The following is a 22,303-nucleotide window of genomic DNA, read 5'->3' on the forward strand; positions in this document are numbered from 1 at the left end:
GGACTTAGGCCTACTTGGCGATACCATAGCAAACTAGGTACGTTCCTTGCCGTGTTGGGAAGAATACGAATTCATCTTTACTAAATCTTTCACTATTGTAGATGAAATGATTGACAATGAAATTTTTTTAGAAGAGGCCTTGAGCCAATGCTTAATCACCTCCTATAAGAAGAGCAAAATTTCCATGCCACCACATGAACTTTTTGTTGAGATTCATGCTCATGATCACCCGACACCGACTCTAGCTTGCTAGGCATAGTCTTAGCTATCATCATCTATCATGTGTGTCCAATAAATGAGTCAAAGACTCAACCGTAGTTAATGACATAGTCAGCTAGTAGACTAGACTATTAAGTGTATGTGACTAGACTTTAGTCTATGAGTTATGAATAATGAAGAGAAGAACATGAGAGTACTCTACTCTTTGTGTGGGTATCCAATGTCTGTCTCTTTCTCTCTCCCTCTAAAACTTTGACATGGTATCAGAGCTAGAGCAAGTGAGAGCTGGATTTTAATAGTCGATTTTGAGCCGTGCTTGAAGCATTTGAGGCCGTTTTTGGAGCAACAAGTGCCCAGGGAGTGCTAAAGACCAAATTTTCATGAAATATCAAATAGTGGTGGATAGTGGAGCTAGAGTTTTCCTAGATGCATTTCGACGTCAGGAATTCAATGCAAGTCTCGGTTTATCGATCGGAGGTCGTTTGACCCCCCATTTAATTCTTGCAAGGTTTGGTGTTATAAAGTAGCTATTAGATCTGGGAGCTAGAAAGTGCGTGACAAGGCCCATGTTTATAGATTTTCGGTGTCTTGGAGCTAGCCGTCCAGTCGGATCGCAATTCCGAGTTCATTTGGCCCTCCAAACGAGCATAAACCACTTGGTTTGCAGTGTGAACATGGAGATTTTGAGCTAGATAATTTAAAAATGAAATGAAACTCAAATGAAACCTTGAAAAAACATGCAAATTTCATGTCGAGCATGTTGGGGGGGGGGGGGGGGGGGGCGTTTTTTGATTTGTGCCCCAAAATTTGGGGAGTTTTGTACCTTTTCATGCCTCAACAATCAAGAGAGATGATGATGGATCTCTGATCTATGGAAGAAAGGAAAGATTTTGGCTGTATTTAAAAATGTGATTTTCTAGTCTTTCTCTCTCCTCTCTCTTCTCTCCTCTTAGCGACTATTCATACACATCAATTCAAGAGACAAGGGGGAGGGTTGTGATGATGAATCCGGACCAAATGATGATGCTGGAGTGATGGAGGAAGTAAATCAGGCTGAGAGAGTGCACCAACGGCAAAGAAGAAGCGTAAGCAACCTCCCATCCACGAGATACGAGCCTCGGAATCGCAGTTTCTATGCGTAAGTGAGCGGTTCTTATGCTTTATGGAAAATGATTGGAGAAAGTGCTTGATTTTGATTGTTCTTGATTTTCCATATTGCATTCTCTTTGAAATATGAAAGAAAACTTGAAAATATGATGATATAATAATTTTTCACAAAATACATAAGTCACAGTTTTTATAAAAATAATAGAATTTGGGGTTTTTGTTGAGTGTTTTGGGGTCATATGGAATAAAAATGGATATGAAAATAATGCTGAGTGTCCTTGATTAGTGAGAACTCATAATTCTGCTCACATTTTTATGAAGAAATAAATGAAGATAAATAGCGAAAAAATAGAAAAAATAGGTTTTTACACTAGAAAATTAGGAAAAAATAAGGTTTATGTATGGCATGGCTGTAGTATGAGGGATAAGACTCATTTCAGCTATGTCTTCATGTTAAAGTCCGTTTTTATTGTTTTTTTTAAGAAAAACACATTAAAAACTGCTCTTTACACCTATCAACGATGCAAAACCTAAACAGTAGGGGGAAGAGGGGTTTTGATGCTGATTAGTTACTAAAAATATATGAAATTTTGGATTATTTGTTTGTGCATACCATATAGGATGTTTATAAATTAAGTTAAAAGGGGGTTAAGCCGCATGAGAAGGCTCGAGGCTGACCCTTAGCAACGAAGCATGACTTGTAAACTAAAGTCATGGAAAGACATGTTTGTTGAACCACACAATGTTGTGAGAAATGCGGGATCTAGAGCATGGCAAAACCGGAAGCTATGGAGGATGAAATGAGAAGTGTGGACTCATGATGGAGAAGACAAAGACACTGTTTGTTACACAAGTGAATTAGGTTCCAAGATTGAGACTTGGACTCATAAACACAATCTTGTGTATGTGGACAATGACATTGACACTTCACTGAAAAGAAAAGAGTACTATCATTGCATTAAGAAAGGAAGCAAGTACAATGCTTTATAGGAAAGTAGGAAACTGCAGTAGGCACCATTGTGCATATGGGATAAGTTAGCCTGCATATCCTTGGCCCTGAAGCTCCATACAAAGTGGCTGTTTAGTGAGTGTGATTGCTGAATCTCAACACCCCTCCTCAATCACAACTAGAAGGGCACAAAGTGTGTAGAGGCTGTAATGAGAACCACCTGCAAAGTGTGGGTATACCACAAACATGGCAAAACACCAGAGGCTGTCGTAGAAAAGGCTAAGTGTGGGTACCATAAACATGGTGGACATCCAGAGGCTGTAACAGGGGCCTCACAAAGTGTACAGGGACTGTAATGCCAAGTTACATAAGGAGTTTACAAATGGCAGGAAGCATTAGGGCAAGGAAATACAAGGCTTTTAAAACAGTCTATCAGAATTATGAGAGTACAAGGACTGATGAGTCTTGTCCTTCCGATCCTGGTGGTCTTCATCTTCATCTTCTTCTTCCTTTGCTCCATTTTCTTCTTCTTCTTTGACTGCGACTAGATAGGCCTTTTGGGATCTCTTTCTTGCGTGGCAGAACTTCTCGGTGTGTCCGGTCCTTTTGCAGAAGTCACAGAAGAGCTGATCCTTCTTGCCTTTGTACCTGTTGCCAACATATAATGCATGCTCATCTCTAGAGGTACTTGGTTCTTCCTTAGTTTTTAGCTTCTTTTCTTCTTCTAATAGTGATACCTGGATATCAACAAGTTCAGGATTTGGCATGTTGATTAAAGTTGTTGATACATTATTATATTCAGCAGGCAAACTCTTAAGTAGAACACCAATGCAAACATCTTCATCCATTTTAATGTTGATTCCTGCAAGTTGGGTTAGGAGTCCTTCCATGTAATTAAGATGTGTGGCAAGTGATGTGCTAGACTTCATTTCAAGTCTGAAGAACTCAATCAGGAGACCATACTTTGATGATTTAGATTGTGCACCGAACAGGGTGTCAAGTCTTTTCCATGTATCCTGTGAGGTCTCACAGTTATCCACATGGTGGATATAACTGTCGTCTAGCTCCAGTTTGATAATGGCCTGGGCTCTGTCATCATTCTTTTGCCAAGTAGTTGCAAGGTCCGTGTCCCGAGGTTTCTTTTCTTTGCCATTTGTGATGGCCCAGAGACCCTTTTTCATCAAGATGAGCTTGATGCGGGTTTGCCAGGTGTGGAACCCGACTCCTTTGAATCGAGCATTTGGAGAGTCTTTGCCCATGTTAGACTTACGGGAACAGTAGCAAATCAACTTCAGACTTATTAGATTTGAGCAGCAGAAGAGTTGGTTGAGAGACACAAGTGCTAAAAAACACTAACTGAGTGTCAATGAATACCAAATCTGCAAAGTCCTTTACTCTTTTAAATCCAAGTGATCTTCCCCTTCTTGATTTGATGCTGATACCTTCAAATCTGAGTGACAGTACTTTAATGAACTTCAGAGAGTATTGCTCAGTGATTAAAATCACTGTTGATAACTTCAGTGAGAGAAACAGTGAAAAATGTCAGAATTTTGAAGCTTTGGCTATGGTGGAATTAGGGTTTCTGAGACAGGGGCCTGGTTTTTCTCAGATTGCAGGAGCTACACTTGATCATTTTCAAAAAATTTTACATGCCTAGGAAGCTGACTTCATGGGCTATCAAAGCCCTATCATAATCGTCAAGATTGTGGCCTGTATGAAGCACGCAGACACGTCAAACAGATTCGGCGCAGTTCAGGACAGGTTTGCGCGATTTCCACAATGCTGGGGTCAGGGCTCGGTAATGTCGTCGATTCTCGTGCCAAGATGAAGCGCCTTGAGCAGAGGAACAACTGCCTAGAAGAAATCGTGGGCTGAAATGGCCTGGTTGAAGAGTTATGGAAGCTCCAAGTAAGGTAGGTCCTGTCTGGCTATGGCAAACACAGAGCAGAGATTGAGGATTTTTACAATGCTGAGCTCCAGATGGTCCAATGTCCTGGATTGATGTGATACAGGGAAGCTTTGTGAGTTAGGGAATACTTTTCCAAAAGGAAGCTCCAAGATATTTGACCTGTGGAGTGAGATATAAGCAGCTCAATCTGACAGGGTGCTGCTGGCTATGGCTGCCATGAAAGCTTCAGTGAGAGTAGAGTTGGGAGATGAAGTCATGAGTTGACATTGAGCTAGATTGAGGTTGAGAGGAATCAAGAGAGGCTAGAGAAGAAATGCCATGCCCAACTGGGCTCTGATACCATGTGAGAAATGCGGGATCTAGAGCATGGCAAAACCGGAAGCTATCGAGGATGAAATGAGAAGTGTGGACTCATGATGGAGAAGACAAAGACACTGTTTGTTACACAAGTGAATTAGGTTCCAAGATTGAGACTTGGACTCATAAACACAATCTTGTGTATGTGGACAATGACATTGACACTTCACTGAAAAGAAAAGAGTACTATCATTGCATTAAGAAAGGAAGCAAGTACAATGCTTTATAGGAAAGTAGGAAACTGCAGTAGGCACCATTGTGCATATGGGATAAGTTAGCCTGCATATCCTTGGCCCTGAAGCTCCATACAAAGTGGCTGTTTAGTGAGTGTGATTGCTGAATCTCAACAAATGTTGATTTATAAAATTTTTGAGCACTATGGCATTCACAGTTACATTGCCCATATCACACCGTAACTCCTGGATGCGTTGCAATTGGTTTCTGATATACATGACCCACACTAAGTTGTGAGGCACCTTTCCTTGGAAGATTGTAAAGTGAGAAAATTTCTATCTTCTGAATTGTTTAAAACAAGAGTGGAGCTTCTTACGTCTGTGTTATTTGTGTTAGCGGTGCATCGGGGGGCCAATCCTCCCGGTGTAGGAGAGTTGTAGTGGGGCCATGGCATTTAGCCGGAGGGGTTGCCTCCTCTACGTTTATTTTACATGGTATATTAGACCAAGATGTATGGGATCTCCCTTTGGGGAGTAAGGAAGGGCAATCATTGGACTACATTCCATTACAAACACAATATCTCTAGTAGCAATTAGGGCAGTGTGTCCCTTAAACACTCCTAGCCATGAGGCCGTGTGGGGTTGTCTTGTGAGTGTTATAAGGGCCCGACTAGTGCCTATAGCCAATATCACGGGCCCATTTTAGGTCCGGACAAGTGGTGCATTTTCCGAGAGCTGCCTACAAGTGGTGGTTTTCGAATCTTGGTCGTATAAGGGACCTATTAGCCTTATTCTATAATCAAGAGCCACCTTAAAGCAGTGGATGTTAAATTTGGCCAATTACAATTACAATAATTAGGATGACAACAAATCCAAGGAGTCCATGTAACCCAAAAGACACTTTGTACATTTTAAATGGTTTAGTGGGATTTTTAATTGGGCATGTGACTGATTACTTTATTCTTTGCCCTGAAAGTGACACCATGCTCGAGTTTGGGTTGCTATGGGGAACCACCCATGGAGTAATTTTGAGTAATAATCCATGGGAGTTAGAGGAAAGATTAGGGAGTAAAAGTGAGGCTAGGAAGGCAGAGTCATCTATGATCCTCAATAATGGTAATTTTTCAGAGGAAAATACTATGATGCCATTGGTTGGAGTAATACATGCCTATGAATGAGATATACATCTGATGCTAAGGTCTAATGCAATTGGGTACCAAAGCACAATTTTTCAAATCCATAAAGCATTGGATGATATCTATATATGTGGGAATCCCTTGTTGGAGAGGAAGGTTCTATTGGGACCTATCTTTGATTCTAGGGAAATGGTAGCAAATGAGGATAGACCTATTTAAACATCATCAGTAGTAGGTGATGGGTTAGACTCTCTATTGTATAGCATAGGTCTCCCTAGACCACTTTATGAGTTGGCAGAAAGGGACGGTAAGCATAGTATTAACCTTCCTATACCAATAAAGGTGGAAACGGAAGAGGCCAGGTACCCTATGTTGAGATATCGAGCTCCATTCGTGATATGCCAGGGTGATTGTTGTGCATTTATGTCACCGACTTGTCAGTTGGATGCGGTTGGTACACTGCCCATGAATAATAGCTAGATGACAGCTATCCTTATCTACTCTAGTTCGTGGCTCAGTTAGTATGCCACCTTAGTTAGTTGAATTTGGTTTGAGACCCATATATAGGGTTCTTCTATTTCTATGTGCTAGAGTTCTTTTGGCTTACACAACTAAGAAGAGGAAAACTGTTTTCAGCCTCCACCTGTGTGTGTATTCCCCCATTGTGCAAGCAAGAAAGCTACAAGTGAGACTCCTTCCTTCTCTCCCACAATCTTGACATGGTATCAGAACCTTGTTCGTGGTAAGGAGCTCAAGAAAGCAAGCCAAGTTCGCGGTGTTCTGGTAAGAGGACCAGTGTTGCTTTCATTCTTCTGTTTTGGGAGCAAGTCTCTGCAGGTAGCACAACCGGAAAGTGCAAGAGTGCATTGTCTCAAGTTGAGACGCCCTTCGCGGTGAAGCAAGAGTGCATTGTCTAAAATTGATTTTAGGCCATTTCGGGGCCTATTTTGGAGGCGGAAGTCTTCTGCACGCACTCGGGAAAAGGCCCAGTTTTATGCTGTGCGATCATTGTTCTACAGGTCGGTGAAAAGTTACTGTAGAAATTGCATCGTATGCCTATGCATAGAGACATTGGGAGTTACAGAATCATCCTTGTTGCCTGTTGATGCAAAATCGTCACTAGGAAGTGACTGTGTGGTCAAATACCACTTTTGTCAGTTTTGCAGATTTGCCCTTGTGAGGCTGAAGCTGTGTTCTTTGCAGTGACAGAATTTTTTGCAGTATTGTGTAATGGCGTCTGATTCTCTTTCACAGATTGTCACTGAAAAGCTTGACAAGAACAACTTCCAAGCATGGAAGTTTAGAATGACGAATTTCCTTATGGGAAAAGGATATTGGGAATTTGTTGTTGCAGGAAATGAAGAAGAACCAGTCCTTCTTGATGTTCCCAATCAACAGCAAATGCAGGCATTTAAAGCATGGCATGAGAGAGCCAGGAAAGTTATGTACTGGCTGTCTATCAGCATTTCAGACTCTATGATTGTGCATATTCAAGATGCAAGTACGCCAAAGGAGGCATGGGATACTTTGTCAAAAATGTATAGCACAAATATGCAAGCCAGGAAAATGCAGCTCAAGCAAGAGTTGCATAATGTGCAAAGAGAAAATATAAGCATCAATGACTACCACATGAAGGTGAAGAAGATTGCAAATGCACTTGCTTCCATTGGGTCGCCAGTGGAAGATGATGATTTAGTTTCTGTGACCTTGAATGGTCTAGGAAAGGATTATGCACAATTCCGAACATCCATTTCCGTCCGTGAAAGATTTCCTGATTTTGAGGAGTTGATTGCTCTTCTAATTTCTGAGGAGCAGAGAAATGGTGGTGCATCTTCTTCAAGAGGAACTTCAAAAGAAGCTGTCTTCTACTCAAATACTGGAAGAGGTAGAGGCAGAGGTAGAGGAGGCCGATCTGGAAGCTGTGGTAGAAATCAGAATATGCAGCAAACTCAAGAAAACCAGTCCTATGGAGGAGGACGTGGTAACTCTAGAGGCAGGGGGAGCCAAAGAGGTCGTGGTGGATGGCAAAGAGGCCAAAATGCAAACATCAATGTTGAATGCTACTACTATGGTAAAATGGGTCATATGGCTAAGGACTGCTATAAAAAGCAGAATGACATCATGAATGGAAAATTGCAACAAGGGAATTATGCATCTTCTAGTAGACAGGGTGATGACAAAAATGAGCATTTGTTTATGGTGCAGCACATGACCAATTCTGTGACAAGTGCAGAAGAAAGAAACGATGTGTGGTATGTTGACTCATGTGCATCAAACCACATGACAGGTCATGCAAAATGGATGCAGGATGCAAGGAAAATGGAAAAACCAGGATTTGTGGAGACTGGTGATGATACTGCACATCCTATTATGCAAATTGGAAAAATTCATTTGTCTATGCAGGATGGGAAAAAGAAATACCTGTCGGATGTATTTCATGTCCCGAATATCACCAAGAACCTAGTTTTTGTTGGTCAAATGGTTGAGCAGGGCTTGCAGGTCAGATTTAACTCTCATGGATGCTTTATTGAGGATATGAAAAATAAAGGTCGCTTGATAGCAAAAGGAAAGAAGAAGGGCAGAATGTTTACGTTGGATGCAGACATGTCTGAATTGAATGCAGCAATGTTTGCACATGGGACAGGTGTAGTTGCAGATATTGATATCTGGCATAAACGTATTGGTCATGTTAATGTACAACGACTTAAATCAATGCAGGCCCAAAATATTGTTGCAGGATTGCCTAAATTCAAGGTTGCAGAAATGCATAAGGTATGTGAAGCGTGCCAATTTGGAAAACAGGCAAGGAAACCATTTCCTAGACATGTTCAAGAGAGTAAGAAGCCATTGGAATTAATCCATTCTAATGTGTGGACTACTAAAGCTACATCTCTTGGAGGCTATCATTATTTTGTCTTTTTTATTGATGACTATAGCAGAAAAGTTTGGGTATATTTTATGAAAAAGAAAAGTGAAGTTTTTGGGCATTTCAAAACTCTTAAAGCTATGGTTGAAAAAGAAACAGGCCTGCAAATAAAATGCCTAAGGTTAGATGGAGGGGGAGAGTACCTCTCAAATGAGTTTGCAAGGTTCTTGCAGGAGCATGGCATAAAGCAGCAATATTCATGTAGTCATACCCCACAACAAAATGGAATTGCAGAAAGAAAAAACATGCATATTGGAGAGGTATCTCGTGCCATGCTCAACGAAAAAGACTTGCCAGATTTTTATTGGGTTGAGGCAATTGCTACAACAGTCTAAATAATGAACAGGACTCCCACTGCAGCAATACATGGGATGACTCTAGAGGAGAGGTATACTAGTAGGAAACCAGATATTTCTCATTTGAAAATTTTTTGTTGCATTGCCTATGTTCATGTGCCAGATGAGTTGAGATCCAAGTTGGATCCAAAAGCTGAGAAGTGCATCTTTATTGGTTACTCTCTGCAGAGCAGAAAGGGTATAGATGCTATAACCCTTCTATTCGTAAGTTTACAGTGAGCAGAGATGTTGTTTTTGATGAGATGAGTAGTTGGTATAAACCAGTAAATGTGATTGATAATGTAGATGCACAAAATGGTAATGCTGCACAGAATTCACAGCAGCAGTCACAAGATATTAGTGGACCTGGAGCGTCCTCTAGCAGTGGTTCACATTCTTCACCATGGACAGGCAGATTGAGATCAGGAGAATATTCTCAAAGCAATGCAGATAGTGGTATGCAGGTATCACGAAAAGGAAAAGAGAAGGTAGATCAGCCCATGTTTGATGTGAATGTAGGTCACTCTTATGTGGATGTTGAATCCAGTGGCTCAGAACAGAGCATTGATGATGAGTTGGGTATTCCTTCTATTGTTACACCTGGAGTAAGGAAGGCCAGGGATGTTTTGAGAGCACCTGGGAGTGAACCTACTTTGCCCAGGTCTACCAGAGCTAGGTATCCTATGAATAGGCTGAAATATGATGGATTTACAGCCATTCACTATGCATATATGGTCAAAGTGATATAGGAACCAGAACCCACTTCTTTTGAGCAAGCCATGGGAAAAGAAAAATGGGAGAAAGCCATGGATGAGAAATGGATGCCTTGGAAGCAAATGCTACATGGGAATTGGTACCTTTGCCTAAAGGTAAGAATGCAATTGGCTGTAAGTGGGTTTATAAGGTGAAGCACAATGCAGATGGTTCTATGAACTGATACAAGGCAAGATTAGTAGTCAAGGGGTATACACAAATATATGGCATTGATTATGAAGAAACATTCAATCCGGTTGCAAGGATGGCAACCGTAAGAGCAGTCATTGCTATGGCTACATCAAAGGAATGGTCTTTACATCAGATGGATATAAAGAATGCCTTCTTGCATGGTGATTTGCAAGAAGAGATATATATGGAGCAGCCACCAGGTTATGTGCATGATGTTCATCCTGAGTTTGTTTGCAGGTTGAAGAAAGCATTGTATGGCTTGAAGCAAGCACCTAGAGCATGGTCTGACAAGATAGGACAGTATCTTGTCACTATTGGCTTTCAGATTTCCAAGGCAGATTTCTCACTTTATGTGAAAAAAACAGAGAAATGTATTATGCTGCTTGTCGTTTATGTTGATGATTTGATTATCATAGGTAATAGTGATGAAGATATCCTTCATGTGAAAATGCTATTGAAGCAGAAGTTTGAGATGAAGGATTTGGGAGAGCTGCGTTATTTCTTGGGCATTGAGGTGATTAGATCACCAAGTGGGATATGGCTCTTACAGAGGCAGTATGGATTGGGCTGTCCAAATATGGGATGACAGGCTGTAAGCCTATTTCAGTTCCTTTGGAGCAGAATGTGAAGCTGAGCGCAGATGCAGGTGAGCTTCTGGAAGACCCTACTATGTACAGATGCATAGTAGGAAGTTTGATTTATATGACTATTACCAGGCCATATTTGAGCTATGCTGTTGGATTGGTAAGTCAGTTTATGCAGGCTCCAAGGAAACCGCATTTAGATGCGGCTAGATGCATATTCAGGTATGTGAAGTCCACATTGCAGTATGGACTACTTTATGAGACTGGGGCTCAGATACAGTTGTATGGATACACTGATGCTGATTGGGCTGGTAGTATTTATGATAGACGATCTACCAGTGGATATGTGTTCTCTTTTGGGAGTGCTGCAGTCACTTGGAGCAGCAAGAAACAGTCTACAGTTGCCTTGTCGAGCACAGAGGCTGAGTACAGGGGTGCAGCAATGGCTGCATGTGAGGTAGCTTGGTTGCATAAGCTACTTTATGATATGCATCAGCCTACAGATGGGCCAGTTGTCATTTATTGTGACAACATGAGCAGTATACACTTGGCAAATAACCCAGTCTATCATGCTAGAACAAAGCACATTGAGGTGCATTATCACTATGTGCGGGAGAGGGTTTTACTAGGTCTTATTGATCTAGTTTATGTCAGGACAGAGGATCAGGTAGCTGACATATTTACGAAGGCATTGGGCACAGAGAAGCTGCGCAAGTTCAGAGACCTGCTTAGTGTGCAGGAATTGGGATTGAGCTCGAGGGGGAGTGTTGAGATATCGAGCTCCACTCGTGAAATGCCAGGGTGACTGTTGTGCATTTATGTCACCGACTTGTCAGTTGCAGATGCGGTTGGTACACTGCCCATGAATAATATCTAGATGACAGCTATCCTTATCTACTCTAGTTCGTGGCTCAGTTAGTATGCCACCTTAGTTAGTTGAATTTGGTTTGAGACCCATATATAGGGTTCTTCTATTTCTACGTACTAGAGTTCTTTTGGCTTACACAACTAAGAAGAGGAAAATTGTTTTCAGCCTCCACCTGTGTGTGTATTCCCCCATTGTGCAAGCAAGAAAGCTACAAGTGAGACTCCTTCCTTCTCTCCCACAATCTTGACACCCTAAACGGCTAGAATTAGGTCATGATGAATATGAAGATTTTAATGACCCCATTTTGATCCCGAAGGAGAGGACTAAATGCCCTCCTCCTTATAGGGATCTCCGAGTGTTTCATGGGCTGGTAAAGGAGGATCCAATGTTGCACTTAAAAGAATATGGCCTAACTTGCTTTGCAAGTGGGTTTAGTGATATACATTGGATGCTAGGAAATGGTATTGGAGCCTCCCAAGAGGGTCAATTAAAGAGCTATGTGATAAATTTTTAGATGAATACGAAAAGAAAGTGCCTATGAACGAGGTTTTAGGGCAGTTTCTATATATTAGAGAGGAGTCTTACCCTTCTGCTAAAGAATACACTAGAGTCTTTGATGATATTCTTAGGCTTTGGCTGAGAAGAGCCACTATGTTGCCAGGTGATGTGCTATGTGAGTTCTTTATGAGTGGTCTAGTGCTTGATGCACAAATCCAAGTGAGGATGCGAGATCCTAAGTCGTTAAGGGAGGCTAAGATGCATGCAATAGACTATGAGAAATATATTCAAAGATATTGGGAAAACTTTTGGAGTTTTCCCCATTCAGTGCAAGTGCATCCAAATATCCAACCAATTTTTCAAGGAGAAAATTCATTTGCTAATATCAAGACAACCTTAGCAGGAGATCTTGGTGGCCAAAACCTCCAAGTAAGAAATGGGAATCCTATGAGCAGGGATAGTGTGCCTCTTGGTAAAAAGAATTCAAGCCAAGCAAGTGAGTCCATTAGACCAATGTGGCAAATCGAGAATGTATAAGCATATAAAGAGAAATGTAAGATGGGTTTGGAGGCCCAAAACCCCTAAAAATACTATTGGTGCGTTAGATGGACGGCCAAGCATTCCATGTGGTTATGCTTTGATGAATTCTGAGGAGGAGACCAAAGGCCATATTGATACATCTGATGATATGCACTGCCCTAATATGCATCTATGTGATGGGCCTAGGACTCTGCCTAGATTGGGTCGTATCATTGACATAGGTAAGGATCCAATTAGGGAAGGGTTGAATGATCATAAATCTATGATTCTCCTTATAGGGGGAGTTTTTGGAAAGTTGGGATGACCGATCTGTTTGAATAATAACCAAGGAGATTAGATATATAAGCCCAAGTAGGTCAGTCATTCAGCTCATAGTACTCACGAAGGGATGGGCCTTATTGCTGAGATATCAATAGAAAGGCTTGGGCTAGTGGATCTACAAAAGCCCAAGATCAAGCCTTGAATTACGTGGCATAAGAGATGGGGCTAGCCCTTACATCTCATGACATCTTTGGTTCACCTTGGCTAGCCAGACATGGTGCAATGTATATGCCAAGAAAACCATGTATTTGGTTGATTAAAATGTGCTATTTCTTAAGGCCAAGAGGGCCGGTTTTGTTGAGTTTAAATGATTCATTACCTTAGGCCATGAGGACCAGTTTTGTTAAAAGTGAACTGTGTTATTTCCTTAGGCCAAGAGGGCCATATGCCATATGTGCGTTTAATGGTTTTTTGTTTTAGTGATTACATCACACAGCTTGACGATGTCACTGGAGGGAGCCTTTGTTGCGAAGGAGCTTCTTGTGGCCATTCTAGGTGGTTTTGTCTCCTTTCTGAGTTTTTCCCTTAAGTAGATAATGATATATGTGTATGTAGAGTTTACTTTATTTTCGTTTGTTGGAGATCGGCAATCAAGGCATGAAGTCCTAGGGTTCGCTTGAAGTATTTGAGGTCGTTTTTGGAGTAAGAAGTGCCCAAAAAAGCGCTAAAGACCAAATTTTCATGAAAAATCAAACAGTGGGCGGATAGCGAAGCTGGAGTTTTCCTAGATACATTTCGACGTCAGGAATCCAATACAAGTCTCAATTCGTTGATTAGAGGTCATTTGACCCCCCATTTAATCTCCAAAAGGTTTAGTGTTATAAAGTAGCTACTAGATCCGGGAGCTAGAAAGTGCGTGACGAGGCCCAGGTTTATAGATTTTGACGTCTCGGAGCTAGCCGTATAGTCGGATCGCGATTCTGAGTCCATTTGGCCCTCCAAACTGGTTGAAACCACTTGGTTTGCAATGTGAACATGGAGATTTTAAGCTAGATAATTTATAAATGAAATAAAACTCAAATGAAACCTTGAAAAAACATGCAAATTTCATGTCGAGTAGGTGGGGGGTGTTTTTTGATTTGCGCCCCAAAATTTGAGGAGTTTTGTGCCTTTTCATGCCTCAACAATCAAGAGAGATGATGATGGATATCTGATCTATGGAAGAAGAGCAAGATTTTGGTTGTAATCTTATAGAATATGATGGAATCTGATTTCTAGTATTTCTGTCTCCTCTCTCATCTCTCCTCTTAGCAGTTGTTCATATGCATTAATTCAAGAGACAAGGGGGAGGGTTGTGATGACAAATTCGGAGCAAATGATGATGCTAGAGTGATGGAGGGAGTAGATTGGATTGAGAGAGTATGCCAATGGCAAAGAAGAAGCGTCAATGGCCTCCCATCCACGAGATACGAGTCCCGGAATCATGGTTTCTATGCGTAAGTGAGCGGTTCTTGTGTTTTATGGAAAATGATTGGAGAAAGTGCTTGATTTTGATTGTTATTGATTTCCCATGTTACATTCTCCCTGAAATATAAAAGAAAAATAAAAAATATGATGATATAATATTTTTTTGCAAAACACGCAAAACCCATAAGTCGCGGTTTTTATGAAAATGAAATTTGGGGTTTTTGTTGAGTGTTTTGGGGTCATAGGTTGGGGTCATATGGGATAAAAATGGATATGAAATTATTGCTGAGTGTCCTTGATTAGTGAGAACTCATAATTCTAAAATATCACATTTTTATGAAGAAATAAATGAAGATAAATAGAGAAAAATGGAAAAATTTAGGTTTTTGTGCTAGAAAATTAGGGAAAAATAAGGTTTATGTCCGTGAATGTATGGCATGGCTGTAGCATGAGGGATAAGCCTTAGTTCAGTTGTGTCTTCATGTTAAATTCCGTTCTTATTTTTTTAAAAAGAAAAACACACAAAAAATCACTCTTTACACCTATCAATGATGCAAAACCTAAATGGTAGGGGAAAAGAGGGGTTTTGATGCTAATTAATTGCTGAAAACATATGAAATTTTGGTCTATTTGTTTGTGCATATCATATAGGACGTTTATAAATTAAGTTAAAAGTGGGTTAATCTGCACGAGAAGGCTCGGGGCTGTTGATCCTTAGCGATGCAGCATGACGTGTAGACTAAAATCATGGAAATACATGTTTATTACACCACACAATGCTGATTTATAAAGTATTTGAGCACTATGGCATTCACAGTTGAATTGCCCATATCACATGGTAACTCCTGGGTGCATTGCAGTTGGTTTCTGATATAAATGACCCACGCTGAGTTGTGAGGCACCTTTCCTTGGGAGATTGTAAAGTGGGGAAATTTCTATCTCCTGGATCGTTTAAAACAAGAGTGCAGCTTATTACGTCTATGTTATTTGTGTTAGCGACGCATTGGGGGGCCAATCCTCCCAGTGTAGGAGAGCTGCAGTGGGGCCACAGCATTTAGCCGGAGGGATTGCCTCCTCTATGTTTGTTTTACATGGTATATTATACCAAGATGTATGGGATCTCCCTTTGAGGAGTAAGGAAGGGAAATTGTTGGACTACATTCCATTACAAACGCAATATCTCTAGTAGTGATTAGGACAGTGTGTCCCTTAGACGCTTCTAGTCGTGAGGCCGTGTGGGATTGTCTTGTGAGTGTTATAGGGGCCCAATTAGTGCCTATAGCCAGTGTCGGGCCCATTTTAGGTTAGCTCGGCTTTGTGGTACACAAGAGCTCAGACTTGAAGGATCTAGAAGCTAGAAGGTGACTGTGACCTGTAGCTTGAGAACGAACCCTCTAGAGGTTCATTGACAGCCATAGCTTGCACTAGCATGTGTCAGTGTTTCTAGAGCTTACACGTGATAGACCCTATTGAGGCTTGCAAATGGGGTTCATTGGCTTGTGTTGGAGCCCTTGATTGTGTGCATTAAGGCCAGCATTTGGAGCAGAACAACCACATCATCAAATCAGTGTGTTCCTATATGTTGAGTGTTGAAATGACTTGTTTTTTGGCTGATTTTTGTTGTTTTTGAGAGCTGAATGGTTGATTTTATGAGATGATTGATTGGTTTGGAAGTGGTTTGAGAGTTTTTTGAATGATATTGATTGTGTTTTGGAAGTTCATGATGTTTATCAGTAGAGATATGAGGTTCTGTGATGTTTTGATAGGTTCTGATTGGTTCTGTATACCTTCTGTATAGCTTCTGTTTTGTTCTGTTTTGTTCTGATTGTCTTCTGTAAGGAGGGATGGAGTATTGATTGATGAAGACTGAGATCTTGTGAAAGCTTATGGAATGGTTTGTGAGAGTTTGGAATGGTTTGAGTATGAGTTATGTGGTTTTGATGACCTTCTGTAACCTTCTGTAGGTCTTCTGTAGAGCTTCTGTCTCTGTTTTGTTCTGTACTGTAGCTGTTCTGGTACTGTACTGTGACTGTTCTGTATGCTTCTGTATGTGTTCTATTGGATGAAAGTGTAGCTTGGGAAAGTTTTCTAGCCTTGGAAAGAGATGAATACAAGTGCAAAAGAGCTGAAAGAAGTGGAAGAAGTAGCTACTGAAGACTTAAGTGAAGACTGGAGTGAAGTGACAGTAGTGAGCTATGAAAAGACACTGTAGTGGCTCACTTAACAGTCTAGTCTACTTAATTGACTATGTCACTAAAACTAAGGTTGAGTCTCTGACTCATTTATTGGACACACATGACAGATGACAATAGCTAAGACTATAGCTGTTAAGGTAGAGTTAGTGTCAGTGATCATGAGCTTGAATCTCAACACCCCCCCTCAAGCTCAAACTAACTATTGTACTCCAAGTAGCTCTCTGAAACGAACAAACTTATCTCTACCAAGTGATTTGGTAAAGATGTCTGCTACCTGGTCTTTTGTCTTCACATGAAGTAGATTAATCTGTCCAGCAAGTACCATTTCCCTAATGAAATGGTAATGAATCTCTATGTGCTTAGATCTTGCATGATAGACAAGGTTGCTAGCCAACATCACGCTACTAAGATTGTCACAATCCAATGTGACTTTGTTGTCCAACTGAACACCCAAGTCATGTAGTTGTTTCACAAGACAAACTACTTCGCAAGATGCTAAGGCTGTTCCCCTATATTCCACCTCTAGGCTAGACAATGCAATGGTTTGTTATTTCTTACTACTCCAGCTGATCACACAGCTGGCCCAAGCTAAAAGCATAACCACTAGTTGACCTTCTATCATAGACACAACCATCCCAATCAGCATACGTATAACCTATCAAGTCAAGTGATTTCCCATGCTCATAAAATATGTATAACCTATCAAGTCAAGTGTTTTTCCATGCTCATATAATAATCCATAGTCAACAGTACCTTTGACATACCGCATGATTATCTTGATGACATCTAAATGTGGCTTACGAGGTTTTTGCATGAATTGGCTAATCAACCCCATTGCATAGCTCAAGCTAGGAGGATGAGTGATAGTGAGGTATATCATGCCACAACCATCTGTCTATACATAGTGACATTCCCTATTTCATTCCCAACATCAACTGCAAGTTTGACATTCTGATACAATGGTGTTTCCATTGGTTTACATTCCATCATCCCATATTTCAGAAGCATATCATGAGCATATTCTTTTTGAAGCAACCATATACCATGAGGTGTAGACACAACCTTAATCCCAAGAAAGTACTTCAATTCTCCAAGATCTTTCACCTTGAACTCAGCTTGTAACATTGCTTTAATTTCAGCAATCCCATGATCATTATCTCTAGTGATGATAAGATCATCCACATAAACCACCAGAAAAACATAACCATTTTTTGTCTTCTTTGTAAACAAATTCTAGTTTGCATAACCCACTTGAAAACCAAGTTGCTACAAATACTTGCTAATGCAAGCATTCCATGCTCTTGGTGCTTTTTCAGCCCATACAAGGCCTTTTTCAGCCTACACACATGTTTGGGATAGTCAGGGTATACATACCCCCCATGCTATTCCATATAAACCTCCTCAACCAAGTTACCGTTTAGAAAGGCATTTTTCACATCCATTTGTCAAAGCTTCCATCCCTTTGAAGCTACTAATGCAATTAGTGTGCTCAATGTTGCCATCTTGGCAACTGGGCTAAAAGTTTCCTCATAATCCAATCCATATTGTTGCACATATCCTTGTGCAACCAGCCAGGATTTATACATTTCCAGTGTACCATTTTCCTTACACTTCACTTTGTAAACCCATTTAAAGTCAATGGGTACTTTGCCCTCAGGCTGCCCTCAGGCAAACTGACCAATTTCCATGTGTTATTTTCAGTCAATGCTGCATATTCCTTATCCATGGCAGCGCACCAGTTTTTATCTCTAACTACCTTACTGAATTTTGTAGGTTCTCTGTAGCCTGACACTTTGGTCATACATGCATAATGTCTGACTAAATACCCACTATATGTTAGCCTATTGATGGGACCTAAAATGGGCCGGCACTGGCTATAGCACTAGCTGGACCTCATGCTCATGACACACAAACACCCTCACGGCCTCGCGGACTAGGAGCGTCAATCTAATGCTGAAGAACAAACTGCCCTAAAGCTTAATTCCTGCGTTTATAGTTTATAGTCCAAAATTTCCCTTACACTCCTCAGAGGGAGAACCCTTATTCATTGGCAATGCCAGGATCACACACATATAGGAGGCACTCCACCGACTAATAGTCGGAGCCCCACTGCAGCTCTTCTACATCGCAGGGATTGGCCCTTTGATGCACTGCTAAACATATAACACAAACGAGCACAAACTCCTCTCTTTTATATTTCTCGTATTTCCAGGAGATATACCATGCTTCCTCACTTCACAGTCCCTTAGGCAACCGACCCTCTACCCTACGGCAAGGGATTACCTCACACTCTCAATCGTGGGTCAAAGTCCTAAGAAAACAATTGCTATGTAGTCCAGGAGATTTTCCTTCGATACCATGAACCATGCATAGTGCATAATGTGAATGGTTTAGTGCACAAACAATAGAAAATCAGCATTGTGCATCGTGCGAAACCAATCTTTTCATGATTTCCATGTTAACGTTTATGTATTGAAACGAGGAGAGACACCGAGCCTTACGCTCATGCTGCCTTTTCCTTTATTTTAAAACAACGTCCTATAGCCATGATGCAACACATAAATCTGATTTGAGATTGTACTTTGATGCTCAAACTCCCCTCTCACCCTACCGTTTAATGTTTTGCAATCGTTGATAGGTGTAAGAGTCATTTTATGTGTATTTCTTTGTAGAGAAAGCAATAAACACGAACGAAAACATAGAAACGAGGGTAAACCGAGGCTAACCTCGTACTCTACCTTCATTATACATTGCACAAACACTTATGTGATTTTCTGGAATTTTCCTTTTATCGTTCCTAATTTTCTCCCATTTAAAACCCATTTTCCACCATTTTTTGGTATTTTTCCTCTATTTTCTTCAATAAAAATGACTAGAAATTAAGATTGATTGTGGGCTGTGGCCCTTAGGTTCTTTGACAGCAAAATTTCAGGTTTTATTGATGTTATATCTCATGTTTCCCCTTTATTTTGCAAAAAAACCCCATTTTGCCTCTTAAACGCGTGTTTTACGGGTTTTAAACCATTAATTTCAGCCATAAAACTTATGATTTTCTGATTTTTTGAGCATAAACTGATCAAACTCATAGCAAACAACAACATAATGCATAATCAGCCCATGGGAACAATATTTCATCACCCAAATAGCATAAAAACTCATTTTTTCTTTATAAAAATTGAATTACCGCTTAGGCTTTGTGTCTCGGGATCTCGGTTTTGCTATGGGACTGCATGTCAGCCCTCATTCAATGTCCAGGATCTTCAGGAACATCACTCTTCATGTCTTCATCCACCCGGAAGCAATCCGGTCTCATCCAGACAAGCTTTCCTCCATCATTCTTCATTTTCCTCTTCCACACAAGAACAGCCCCTTAAGGGAGAGAGAGGGAGGAGAGAGAAAGACTGAAATCAGAGATCTCCATTGAGGCCACCATTTGACGGGCGAAGCACGGCGATAGAGTCACCATCCAGAGGGGAATCAATGCCCATGATCATTGGGGGGGTTGTTTGCAGGCTGAAGATTGATCCATCAAGATGTGGATGCAAAAATCGGCCGCCTGATGGTGCCTCCATCCTCCACACTTTCATGCTTTTTTTTCATGTGAAATTTCATGCTACATCAAAATTTTGGGGCTCCCAAAGGTCACTTGCCCATTTGGCCAAACTTTGGTCCACCTCTTCGCATCTTGACCGTTTCCTTGGCCATTTCCCCGTCCGGACTCCGAATCGAGCTCTGAAAAATCTTGGGCGTCCGGCTTGACATCCCACATTGGCCGGCAATTCCTGACAACCTGCACGGTAGTCTGAAAAATTATAAAAAATCAACAAGTGTCGCTCGAGCGCCTTTAAAGCACTTTGACGCTTAAAATCGTCCTAGGTCGAGCCGCCGCCTTCGACGTTGAATATTTTTCCCTTGATATTCATAATTTTTAGCTATTTTTAAGCACTTCTCGGCATCAAAATTCCGCTCTCACCCTATCAACTGGTTTCCTAACCTTTTCAGTTCTTCTCAACTATGGTTCACCATACGATTGCCTCTCATGAGGTGGCATGTACCTCCTCTGCCTTACACTTGGTGTCATAACCAATGGTATGCCCGATTCACTATCAAGGCTGTCACTACTAGGTGACTCATATCTAGATGTAAGTGGGCCAGTATCATCCTCAAGCAATTTTTCCTTGCCTTTATCCAATCTCCCCCTTACTAACATATCCATGTCAGTAGATCCAACGTTATAATTGCACAGTCATCCTGTCCAAGGACTCTAACAATAAATGAACCACTACTACTACTTGAAGGGCCAGTGGCTGTAGTGCTAATTGAAGGGTAATTTTTAGCATGAGTCGAGCTGGCTGATGCATCAAAAACCATTGCATTCAGAGCACCATACCAAGAGGCTAGCTCATCAAAAACTAAATCTTTGCTTATCAAAGGCTCTCGAGTAGATAGATTATAGTAGTTGTAGGCCTTTTTGTCTTGTGCATATCCAAGAAAGACGCTCTTTACTACCTTGGGGTCTAATTTCCTTCTATTTTCATCAAGCACATGAACATAAGCAATGCAACCAAACACTTTAAGGTGGCCGATGTCAAGTTGTGCTTATACAATTTCTCATACGGAGTCAAATCATGAATTCTAGCTATAGGTATTAGATTCAATACATAGACTACAATAACCACTGTTTCAGCCCAATATCCATTTGGCATATTCTTTTCATTGAGCATTGCCCTAGGTGGCAACTTCCATAATGACACAATTCTTTCACACGGTCATGCCATTCTGCTGAGGTGTATAACTGCAAGTGTGCTGCCTTTTTATGCCATATTTGATTAAGTACTTGCCAAACTCTTTAGAGACATATTCTCCACCTCCATCAGACCTCAGACATGAAATGTAGTAGCCAAACTCATTTTTACCATGTTTCTTAAAATCCTTTAATACATCAAGTACCTCATCCTTGTGTTTCAGAATATATAGCCATGTATACCGGCTGAAATCATCAATGAACGATACATAATACCTAGAACCACCAAAAGAGGCATTATGGGATGGACCCCATACATCCATATGTATCAATTGCAAAGGTCGAGAACTATTTTTGACATGTTGCATAAACAGAAACCTTACTTGTTTTCCAAACTGATAGGTGGAATAGACATGCCCTAAATCATTGTACTTGAACTTTGGTGGTAAGCCAAGTACAACATGCTTCTGCTACATATTTTTTAGCCTTTGAATATTTACATGACCAATGCATTTGTGCTAGATTTCTACATCCCAAACTGCTCCACTATCATGGGAAAACATGGCTGCTTTCAACTCAGGAATTGATGCATCAAGTGTGAACAGCTTGCCATCTCTTCGGCCTCTAGCAATCAATTTATAGCCATTTCCATACTCTTCGATAAAGCAACCATCCTTGTTGAACCTTACCTATAAATTCTATTCTGCCATCTTACCAATAGATAGTAGGTTCTTAGTGATTGAAGGTACATGTAAACTCTTTTTCTTGCCATCATGCATAATTAGTGGAACCACACATGTATGATGAATATCATGTTGTGTGTCATTACCAGTGCAAACATATCCATGAGATCCTGCTACTAACTCATCAAACCATTCACCATGCAAAGTCATGTGATTAGATACTCATGAGTCTATATACCACTTTTCATTCTTGTCTAGCTTAGGCATATTCTTAGAAATATACTACATAGCAAACAATCTATCTCCCTGATCATCTTGTTACCACTAGAAGATGCATAATTTCCATGATGTTTGCATTTTGCCTTCATATTTGCTTGCTTTTTATGACAATCCTTTGCTATGTGTCT

Source organism: Lygodium microphyllum, chromosome 2 (genome assembly GCF_053477565.2).
Source record: "Lygodium microphyllum isolate KBCC chromosome 2, Lygodium_microphyllum_v1.1.10, whole genome shotgun sequence".
NCBI lineage: Eukaryota > Viridiplantae > Streptophyta > Polypodiopsida > Schizaeales > Lygodiaceae > Lygodium > Lygodium microphyllum.